The sequence below is a fragment of the Galleria mellonella genome, unplaced genomic scaffold, assembly GCF_026898425.1.
Source record: "Galleria mellonella isolate WM207_F2 unplaced genomic scaffold, CSIRO_AGI_GalMel_v1 utg261, whole genome shotgun sequence".
NCBI lineage: Eukaryota > Metazoa > Arthropoda > Insecta > Lepidoptera > Pyralidae > Galleria > Galleria mellonella.
In genome coordinates this window covers 751,097-762,113 of record NW_026442057.1, presented here as the reverse complement: position 1 = coordinate 762,113, position 11,017 = coordinate 751,097, and the positions used below count along the sequence as shown (strand labels likewise).

General features: G+C 37.7%; 1 protein-coding gene across 2 annotated transcripts in view; it reads left to right on the top strand.

Annotated features, from left to right (window-relative positions):
* The first annotated feature begins 1,345 nt into the window (after positions 1-1,345).
* LOC113521055 (paired box protein Pax-5) overlaps positions 1,346-11,017 on the top strand; it is a 141,581-nt gene continuing 131,909 nt past the window's right edge. For both annotated transcript variants that reach the window (XM_052894981.1, XM_052894980.1), the window contains exon 1: positions 1,346-1,599. The gene's annotated coding sequence lies outside the window, so the exon portion shown is untranslated. The remainder of the gene's footprint in view (positions 1,600-11,017) is intronic.

Here is an 11,017-nt window from a genome sequence, read left to right as displayed (position 1 = left end):
TTTCCTTTGGAGATACGGAATTCTAAAAACTAAGTACTTACAAAATTAATAGTGTGGATGTTGGTATAATTATTAGATTGTATGTTTTTATGGTAGAACGTGACCTCGAAATTGAAGTATCCCCGTGACGAACCATTCCTACAGCCGTGCTTATTTTAACTTTAATTATTTTTAGATTTCCAATTAACTGCTTAATCGTTAATTAATTGAAGGCATACAATTATATAATTATTTTTTCACTAAATACTGTGTAAAATTTGATGAGTTTTTTTTAATGGTAACCCCGCCATTTTTGGTTTAAGCTAGCGGGGTAACAATGAGGTGAGGATAATAATTATACCACTGAGGTGGCAAACAAGCATACGTCCCACCTGATGGTAAGCGGTTACCGTAGCCTATGAACGCCTGCAATACCAGGGGCATTACGCGCACATTGCCGACCCTGAAGAAAGCTCTTTATCCGTTTTTTTTTTGAAAAAGAAGATGGAGTTAGACCAATAAGTTTATCAAGCAAGGTTTCCTTAAGGTTTTGTAAGGCAGTAAACCTATAATCAATGTTAGCAATAGGTATCGATAGACTTCATTCCCGACAAAGCCTTTTTCTCTGGCGTAGCTAGAATTACCATAACAATTATATTAATTAAAAAAAAATTGTGACCATGTAAGAGATATCTCTGTCATATTTATAATATAAAATTAGTAAGGTATCAAAATTTATACGATTTAACCAAGAAGTTTGTCCAAGAGACAAAACCATGGGGTTCTTAAAAAAAAAGGGGTAAAGAGATTTCTTCAGGGTCGACAACGCGCGCGTAATGCCCCTGGTATTGCAGGTGTTTATAGGCTACGGTAACCACTTACCATTAGGTGAATTTACAGTGTACCGAGGAATGACACCCGAGTCCTCAGGCATGGCAACGCATAGGGGGTATCATGGGCGAAACAGTATACTCTATTATGTCCATGGTACTGCTCATGTCTATAGGCGACGTTTACCACTTTCCATCAGGCGGGCCGTCAGCTTGTTTGCCATTCTAAGCTGTATAAAAAAAAAGGTGAGCCGTAGGCTTATTTGCCACTTTGGTGGTATAAAAAATGGGTTGATACAAAAAACTATTAAATATCAAGGTATAAGTTGAGAGAATCAGTTATTAGTTTAAATAAGTGCCTACGTATAAAACAATCAAATCCAAAAACCCTTAATTAAAATGGGAGATGTCATCAGAATCACGAAATTTAACTGTAATCGTGCTTTTCCGTCCCTCTAGTCCAAATTATATACTGCTTTTATATAAGGACGCCGTTTATGTGAGTGTATGTATGTGTTTAGGTTTCGAGTCGCTGCGCGTGAGACGGCCGTGTTCCAGTCAAACGCATTTGAATCCACGACGCCGCGCCCGCCAGACGTGTTTGAGCGCTGCGCGTTGAAAGAAAAGAAAAAAAAAAAAACTATAAAAATACAGTGGTCAGTGTTACTAGTGCTAGTGGAACGAAAATTCCAGTGTACATTAGCCGAATAGAAAGTTCTAGTTTGTTTTTTCTATTGGCAACAACGTGGAGTTACGTGATTTGGCTGGTACTCCGTTTTACCGTTCCGAGGTATGTTGGTTTCACATTTTTTTTCAGTAGCTCGCCCATTTGGGGAAATATTTGGATTCGCTGTTATAATTCTGTGTAAAATTACGCTTAATACAAACTATAGGAATGATACTGTAAACTATGATATAGGCTGTTACATTTTCATCGAAAAAGAGTTGTTATGTTAATAATTACATCACCGTCAAATTAAAATTTCCGGCGTTCGTTAATTTACATAGATCGAATTAAAATTTAAGCAGTCAATGTGTGTGAATTACCTTTAATATAGATTTAACTGTCTGTCTAAATAGATAAGTAGTAAAACAAAGAATTCAGTATTTGTTTAAATGCTTACAATATTGTAGTAATTCCACTATGAGTGCGATACTTGAAATTAATTTGAAAGTGATTCATCCATTATTTTGTAATTATTCTTCATTATATATTTTACCTAATAAATTTCATAATATTGATCAATAAAGGACAATTTGTGATAGAGAGTAGTGAAAAATAAAATTCTGCATTGCAGTTCCTATTTTAATTAAGAGTTAGAAAGATATTTGGAAAATTTCTAAGCGTAAGAAAAAAATTTCATGAAAGTTGTCGACGAGAAATCCAATTGGACACGCAGTTAATATTTAATAACTGCGCTATTAAAAATGTAATTAATGTCAACCGTAACAAATGAAAAATTAGAAAAATGAAGGTTTATAAATTGAACGAGAAACTGTTAAAGTTTAATATAAAACTTTTTGTGTACTCGTATTTACTGACAAAATCTAAAAACTCGTCGTTCGTCGCGAGCCATTGCAATGTATTTCTTAATAATTACACCTACCACAATAATTTATTCGATTCAATACGATCGACTTTCGCAGTGGTTTCCAAGTGTTATATCAACGAGAAAGTGTTTATTGGTTAACTGGTGTCAAAAAGGAAGTGATTCTTAATTCGATTTAATTTTTTTTTCTTTGGTTGTGGTATCTTCGGAGTGAACTGTGTTTAATTCGAAAGGATTCACTCTCGTGGATGCTTATTTAAATGTATCAAGAATGAAGCAGATTTATCTTTTTGGTAAAATCATCCATATAATAAAAGGTATAAAGTTAAAACAGTGAAATATAGTATCTTTCGAATATATGTGAATTAACACAATGTTTCTCCTTTGACTCTTTATTTGATTTTCACCCAAACCTGGATACTATAGATTTAGAAATGATATTACTATTTGAGTCTGAACGAAATGTTCAAATTGTTATATTTAACCACGTACCTCTAATCTTAGTTTCCGATGGTGATTTGGTGAACAAATATAAATAAAACAACAATAAATGAATCATTCATCATTCAGAAATATTGTATTTAAAAAAATATATTAAGTCACTTTTTATATAGTAAATTTTTTAATGAAAGCAAACTGGACTGTAGATCTTTTAAAATAAAAATAAAAAAGACTGATACTCATTATTGTTTTCTGTAAAAAAATTATAACGGAATGCTTGACAGGAATAAAAATTACAAGAAATATATTAAAGAACAGTTTTATCTGTCGATGAAGAGAAATTAAGATTACGAAATTATTATAAACAACTCGACCGGTGGCACTATATTTAAGTGACATACAAATTTATATCAATTTTGTGAAATAAAACTTTTTAAAGTACAATATATTATGTGGTTAGAAACTCCAAAAATAGCATGAAGTCATAAAAATATTAAACGTAAAGTTGGCGTTAAATCCGATCAATACTGCTTACAAATAAAAATCCTAAGTAATCAGCCCATCGAAATGATAGCTACAATATTATGGATAAATGCTCAGACATATAGACAAAGATTTTCATACATACATTCGTATTTTTTCGATACTATTCCTTGGTACAACTATATGCGTGCACATTTGTTAGAAATGAGCTCAAATTTGAAGTAATATAGTAATTATGTATGTGTATGTATGTATGTGTGTATATGTATATGTATGTATATGTATGTATATGTGTATGTATGTATATGTATATGTATGTATATGTGTATGTATGTATATATTTCATGAAAGAAATGAGAAATTAAAGAGCTTATAAAGTCTATTTGAATAATGATTATTTGTATTCTATTGTATTCTAATAATCATTGCTAATATAATTAGCCGTGTGGTCCAGGCATAGAATAAACCATCCCTTCTTTATTCGTGGGTGTCGTAAGAGGCGACTAAGGGAGGGCGAGGGATGAGCAGCAGCGTCCCTCTTAAAACATCACTAAAAGGCAAACTGCGGTTGCCAACCCTCCTGCCAAGCGTGGCAACTACTGGCAAAACCACCACTTATGGAAGAGGCTATATTTAGCAATGGACAGTTAACGACGTCAAAGGTTTGTTATCTAAGTTGTGAGTTTGTTTTGTTGAAAATTCCACCAGAAAACAAGTATCACGAGGAAACCATCACTCGAGTGACACAGTGTTCTTTTTGTAAGCATTCACAAACAAGACAATTTGACGAAAGTTGTATTACGTAAATAGTTTTTGCCGTCGGCACTACGAAATAGGGACTCTTTGGTAAAACACAGTTGGGAAATGTTACCAGTTGGACATTCTCTTTATGTATTATATATGGCGAAAAAAAAAAATAAAAATCAATACCAGAAGTAAAGAAAAATCTATACTTATAATAAATCTGTAGAGAGGTCAATTCTGTACTGTAATTTTACTGTGCATTGAAGTTTAAAATAAATAAATAAATGAATAGTCAGTAGTCATTTATTCAAAAAAACAATGTACATTGTGTCATTCAAATAAGAATAAACTCTCTTAAATAAAGAAAAAATAATGTACACTGTGTATGAAATTAAGTGTAATCATACAAAAAAGTATTAAATTAAATTAAATATGACAAGTATTGAATAACAATAGTAAATATGTTTTACAATCAACAATGTCAACTTCACCTATACTTATAATAAATCTGTAGAGAGGTCAATTCTGTACATGGAATATATTTCCCAAAATTACTATCAGGGCGTTATTAGTGATCGATACTGATGACAAGAATGTAATCAAGAAAATTTTTGTCTGTCTGTCTGTATGTTTGTTATAGAAACAAAAACTACTAGACGGATTTTAAAGAAACTTGGTACTATTCTTCATATTCCCGGGCAGGTTATAGTATACTTTTCATCACGCTACGATCAATAGGAGTAGAGCAGTGAAGGGAAATGTTAAAAATGTCCACCCGTGCGACGTCGGGACGGTATGCTAGTAAATAATAAACTAAGACACCCAAAATCAAAAATAAAACTTTAAATTTAAAAACGATCAAACCTTTTGTGGTCTATGGTATACTAGTTTTCTTATTTTGGTCTTTATGTTAAAAATAAATAAATTAATAAATTTGCTACGCATTATTTTACAATATTTTCAAAGATTTCGAATGTGCAATGATTTCAGCAACTAAAGACATTATTAGACATTATCTTATCTAAAGAAACTTCTTTCTCCTACTTTCTGTACTCAATGGGGTCCATAATTGGACCACCATTAAAGAATACAATAAAAAATAAATAAAATAAATTAATGTTTTTTCGTTATTATTTTTTTTTTTTGCATTATATTACTGAAATAAAAAATTATTATTATCTGAAATAAAAATTATTATTATTATTTTTAAATTTTACCAAAATTCTCATCTCCCCTCTTAAGGAGAGGAGATGGCAACTAACCCCCGGCAGAAGCACAGTCGGCCGGGGTTCAGGGCCCCAGGGAGAGAAACCGGCGTACAATGCGGGCAGAATCTAAGAGCACCGCTTTCTGCATCTTTCCCGGGAGTGAGCCGCCCCGGAATCCCAACCGTCTGAGATGTTGTTCCAGACTGGTTGGGATAAGACCGTTCACCGACATAACGATTGGGATGATTTCGGTAGATGTCACCCCCACATTTCGGTCACCTCGTGAGCCAGGTCGAGATATTTTCTCTTCTTCTCGGTTTCGGCTTTCACGAGGTTCTCGTCATGCGGTATGGTGACATCCACCAAAAACACCCTCGAAAGTGCCCGGTCCATCACCACGATATCAGGTTTGTTCGCAAGAACAGTCCTGTCCGTGATGATGGATCGGTCCCAGTAGAGCCTGACGCTGTCGCTTTCGAGGACCGGCTGTGGCTCGTACTTATAGTACGGCAACCTCTCATTCGCGAGGCCGTACTTCAGAGCTAGCTCTTGATGGAGTATTTTGGCTACCTGGTTGTGCCTGTGCAAGTACTCTGTGTTGGCAAGAGCTGAACAACCCGAAAGCACATGTCTGAGTGACTCTCCAGGATGGCGACATGCTCGACAGATGTCCTCAGTGCCATCCTTCAGAATGTGCTTTCGGTAATTGTTCGTCTTAACCACCTGATCCTGTATTGCACAGACAAAACCCTCGGTCTCTCCGAAGAGATCACCGAACTGTAGCCAGTGCACGGAGGTCTTCGTGTTTACGTACGGCCCGTGAAGGGCTTTGAAGAACCTTCCGTGCAACTCCTTCTCTTTCCATACGGCCTCCCGCTGAGAGGTACTCAAAACTTCGGGTTTTCGCCAGTCCTCTTTAGCCAGAGAAAGAGGGGTGAATCCTTTGTCACATTCTATGACCTCTCTATGCAAACCCTCGTCTCTTTTCTCCAGAAAATATGTCCTGAGGCTGTCAATCTCGCGGTTGTGCATGGTCTTAACGCTTAACAAGCCTCGACCACCAGCTTTCCGCGGGATATACAGCCTCATGACTCACGATTTCGGGTGATGCATTCTATGGAGGGTCATAGTTGTGCGGACTTTCCGATCCAGGGCTTCGAGTTCGGTTTGAGACCATCTGAGCACGCCAAAAGTGTAAAGGAGTACGGGTATGACCCAGCCGTTATAAGCTCGGATTTTATTGGCGCCCGACAAAGAACTTTTCAGTACTCTTGTAAGGCGCGCAAAAAATTCCTCGCGGACTGACTGTTTCATATCCGTCTCCTTCACACCGATGTTTTGTGACATGCCCAGATACCGGTATGTTTCAGCCTCGGAGAGGGTTTTAATATTAGAGGGATCTGTGGCGATCCCTTCAGTTTGAGTGACCCGTCCCCTCTGCACATGGAGGACCGCGCACTTGTCTATTCCGAGCGCCATCCTAATAGAGCTGCTATAATCGTTTACGATATTTAGCAGCTCCGTCAGGCGTTCGACGCTCGGAGCTAGCAGTTTCAAGTCATCCATGTACAGAAGGTGAGACACTCGTGTACCTCCTCTCCGATACTGAAATCCAGTCCCCGAATTCTCCAGTAAAGTACTGAGTGGATTCAGGGACAGGCAAAACCAAAGTGGACTCAAACAATCGCCCTGGAATATTCCTCTCTTTATCTCTATCCGGTCAGCGGTATCCGTCAATCGCTCGCCCTGGATAGTCAGGATCGTCGTCCACTGCCTCATGCATGCCTCCAAGAACACTCGAACTGTACCGTCGATCTTGTACAGCTCGAGTATCCTCCGGAGCCATGAATGGGGCACGGAATCGAACGCCTTTTTATAATCTATCCAGGCGGCGGAGAAATTCCGACGGTTCCGCTTGACCACGTGCCCAGCGACAGCATCAATGAGGAGCAGCTCCTTCGATCCGCGGCTACCGCCCCTGCATCCGTTCTGAGCGCTAGATAGGATCTTATTCTCGTACACATGACGAGAGATCTTAGCGCTCAGAACGGATGTTAACGTCTTATATATTGTCGTAAGACAAGTGATGGGGCGATATTTAGATGGATCCGCGGTATCGTCCGTCTTAGGAGCTAAATGAGTGATCCCGGTTGTAAGGAAGTTCGGGAGCGCCCTGTTTTCGAGGGCACTCTGGAATTGCACGGCTAAGGTCGCATGGCTGGCCGAGAACGCCTTTAACCAGTAGTGCTGCAATCCGTCGATCCCCGGACTTTTCCAGTTCGGAGCCCGACGGATCGCGGCAACCACGTCTTCCTCCGTAATGGCAATGGCGTTCATCGGCGTTATTCGAGCACATGCTTCCTCAACATCGTGCATCCATGCGCCCTCCTCATGTTCCACAGGTTCAGACCACAGCTGTCTCCAGAAGGCGACGAAATTGGCTGTTTCGGGTCTTTGTCCTGTGGGCTGTAGTTTTGGGCGCTCCAAGTTCCTATAAAACTTCCGTTGATCACTCATAAAGAGGCGATTCTGTTGATACCTCTCAACCCTCTCAGAGTACCGTCGGAGTCGCTTCCCCCATGCAGCGATCTTCTGCTTCAGTTCATCTATGCGCTCCGTAAGTTTGTGCCCGAAGTCCGGCTGGAACAGACGTACACCTGTCCCAGCAAAGGCCTCTTTTACGGAGCGCATAATTCTCGGGCGTGTGTTGCCCTCCCTGAAGCAGAGCAGTCTACCAATGAGGACTCTGGCCTGGGCGATCCGTCGTTCAATCCTTCTTTTCCAGGCTGGTTTCATATTATCCCTTTGGATATTACGTCCAGCCCGGGGCATTTTTGCGCCGGTATATCGGCATACTGCCAACGCAGCGCCAAACAGGATTGAACTCGTCTCTCCCAGGTCACCGCTGCCCTCAAGGTACTGAGGCAGCAGTCCATTTGTGGCCTCAATGGCATCCCGCGTCGCCACATTTGGATATATCCGGGGAAGCTTCGGTCTCTCTTCGAGGGGAGTTCTTCGGATCTCTAGAATCGCCTCCTCTAGTATGCTCCTCATATGCTCTATATCCTGGGAAGTTGTTCCGTCCGCATCCGCTTCTGAAAGCGTTTCGGCAACCACCTCTACGCTAGGTAGCACGTCTGAGATGGGTTGCTCTACGGTCGCGGAATTTGCTTCTGGAACAACTTCACTTCGCAATCGTTCGAGTTCGGTCGCGCTAAACATACCAGAGCGCTGTATGTACCGAACTCTGTCGGCTAGGTTCTAAATTATTATTATTATTATTATTATTACAATAAAAATTGCAGAAGGAAAGTAATTTGGCTTGATTTATATCCACGTAAATTGTTTTGCATGAACTATCGCTAACATTTTAAATTATTTAATAGCCTATTCTTTTTCTATTTAAAGTTTTTAAAATTATTTAGAAAGTTTACATATTTATTTTATTTATTTATTTTACACTTTATTGAACTAAGTAAAAAGAAAAATAACATATACAGTAAATATAAATTATAAATTACTGGTATAGTAATATGATTACATTTTTTCCTATTATGAAATAGAATGAATTTATTTTGCTAGAATGTACGTATGTATGTATGAGTTTCATTCATGAAATTCTCACGCTGTATTGTCGTGAAGTAAATTGCAGTCGTTTGGGTAAATTTTAAAAAACAGGTTTAATATATTAATACCTCTGTCACATTCGTGTTTCAACTGTGAAGCAGTTGTTTGCATTGCTGTGTTTCGGTTTGAAGGGGGGATATGACGTGAATTTACTGGGTACAGAGGAATAACACCTGAGTCCTTAAGAATGGCAACGCATGGGGGGTATCACGGGCGAAACAGTATACTCTGTTATGTCCATGGTACTGCTCATGTCTATAGGCGACGGTTACTACTTTCCATCAGGTGGGCCGTCAGCTTGTTTGCCATTTTAAGTTGTATAAAAAAAAAAGATTGTTGGCTCTAGGCGTAATTTTAAGCATACTAATATAATTAAGAGGATTTTTTATGCTACTATGTTGGTAAACAAGCATACGGCCAGTCTGTTAGTAAACAGGGTTCCGAGCCTATTTATTATTATTATTTCAGCCATTAGCTGCTGGATATAAGCCTTTCCCATAAGGGGAGTTTTACCAGTAGTTGCCACGCTTGGCAGGTGGTTTGGCAACTGCAGTTAGGGTTTTAGAGACACCCACGGGAAAGGAAGTGGTGACCTATTCTATGTCATATATCTATTCTATGTCAAATATCGCATAATTACAATAAGGAATTAACGCCATGGTGACAGGGTCGTTGTTAGTAAGCTGATGATGTCATCGCCGTACTGATTCACGAAGTCAAAGTTGTATAATTCCGTTTTTGTACAAATTTTATTGAATTTATGTAATTTTTTTTTTTGATGAGTGAAAATGGTATGGTCACCCCGCCTGCGCTAACGGGATAAATAAAATAAATAATAATAATAATAAATTTATTTCTTTATACAAAGGTAGTTAGTTACATTACAGGGTTTGGTATCTCCTGTTAAGCAAAAATTGCTTGTGTTAGGAGAAACCGCTCCTTCACAACAATAATTAAATTTCATGATCATTACAATTTACTTTTCTTTTTTTCTTAATCAGCATTAAAAATTTTACTTTGTTTTACTTTTATACAATAATACTAAAAAAATTACATATCATAAAAAAAGAAAAAATGTCTATTTATGATAATAAATGCGGTCGTGTATGTGCTTGTTCTTGTGTGTATGTGTGTGTGAGAGCGTGTGTGTGCGTGCGTGTGTGTGCGTTCGTGCGTGTGTGCGTGCGTGCGTGCGTCGTGTGTGTGTGTATGTGTGAATTTGTGTGTATGGTATAGATATATATAATAATATAGTTTGTGTTCTTTATTATTTTTTTTTTACTTTTGTACTTTTTATTTATTACTTATATGGTTATTTTTTAATTCCAGACTATATTTTCTATTTCATCGTAACTTTTGGCTTTAAGCCAAGTAACTAGAGTCTTTTTACATTTATGATAATTGAGTGAATATATATCGAGTTCTTTATTTAAATTGTTATATATTTTTGATGATTGACTGGTGTATTGTCTTTTTGCATATGTAGTTTTAACTGTGATTGTATCAGCTACTTTGTGTTTTCTTCTATTTTTATTCTTTTCAGGATTATATGTTAGCGATTTATGTTTTTTTAATGTAAGTTGAAGTACATATAATTTTCTTACTGTCAGAAGATCGGTTATTAAGTAAAGGCTTTCAGTAGGGAACCGAAATGGTTTAAAGTACATCACCTTTAACAGCGATCTCTGTGCCCTTTCTAGTTCTAGAAATTTTATTTTTGTTGCCCCTCCCCAAATTGCTAAGCAGTAAACAAGGATAGATTGAGCCAAGGAGACATAAATTCGCTGCAATAAGGTTTTTGTAGTAATATGACGTAGCATTTTAAATACCCAAATAAGCTTTCGAATTCTATTCATAATTATTTCAGAGTGTTGGTGCCAAGATAAACGCTGATCGATAATTACTCCCAGGTATTTGGTGTTATGTACCTTATTAATTGTAGCGCAAGAACAATTTCAATTTTGATAGTTTCGGCATTTGTGGATCTTTATATTAAATCTATTATGTGGTTGTGTACGATCATAGTTAGTAAAACAGATGTAGTTAGATTTAATGGCATTTAAAGTCAGTAGATTATATTGCAGCCAATCCGCTATTTTAGCCAGTCCGCTCTCAGTATGTAACTTTACTTGTTCCCAAGTCTCTCCTGTGAAAA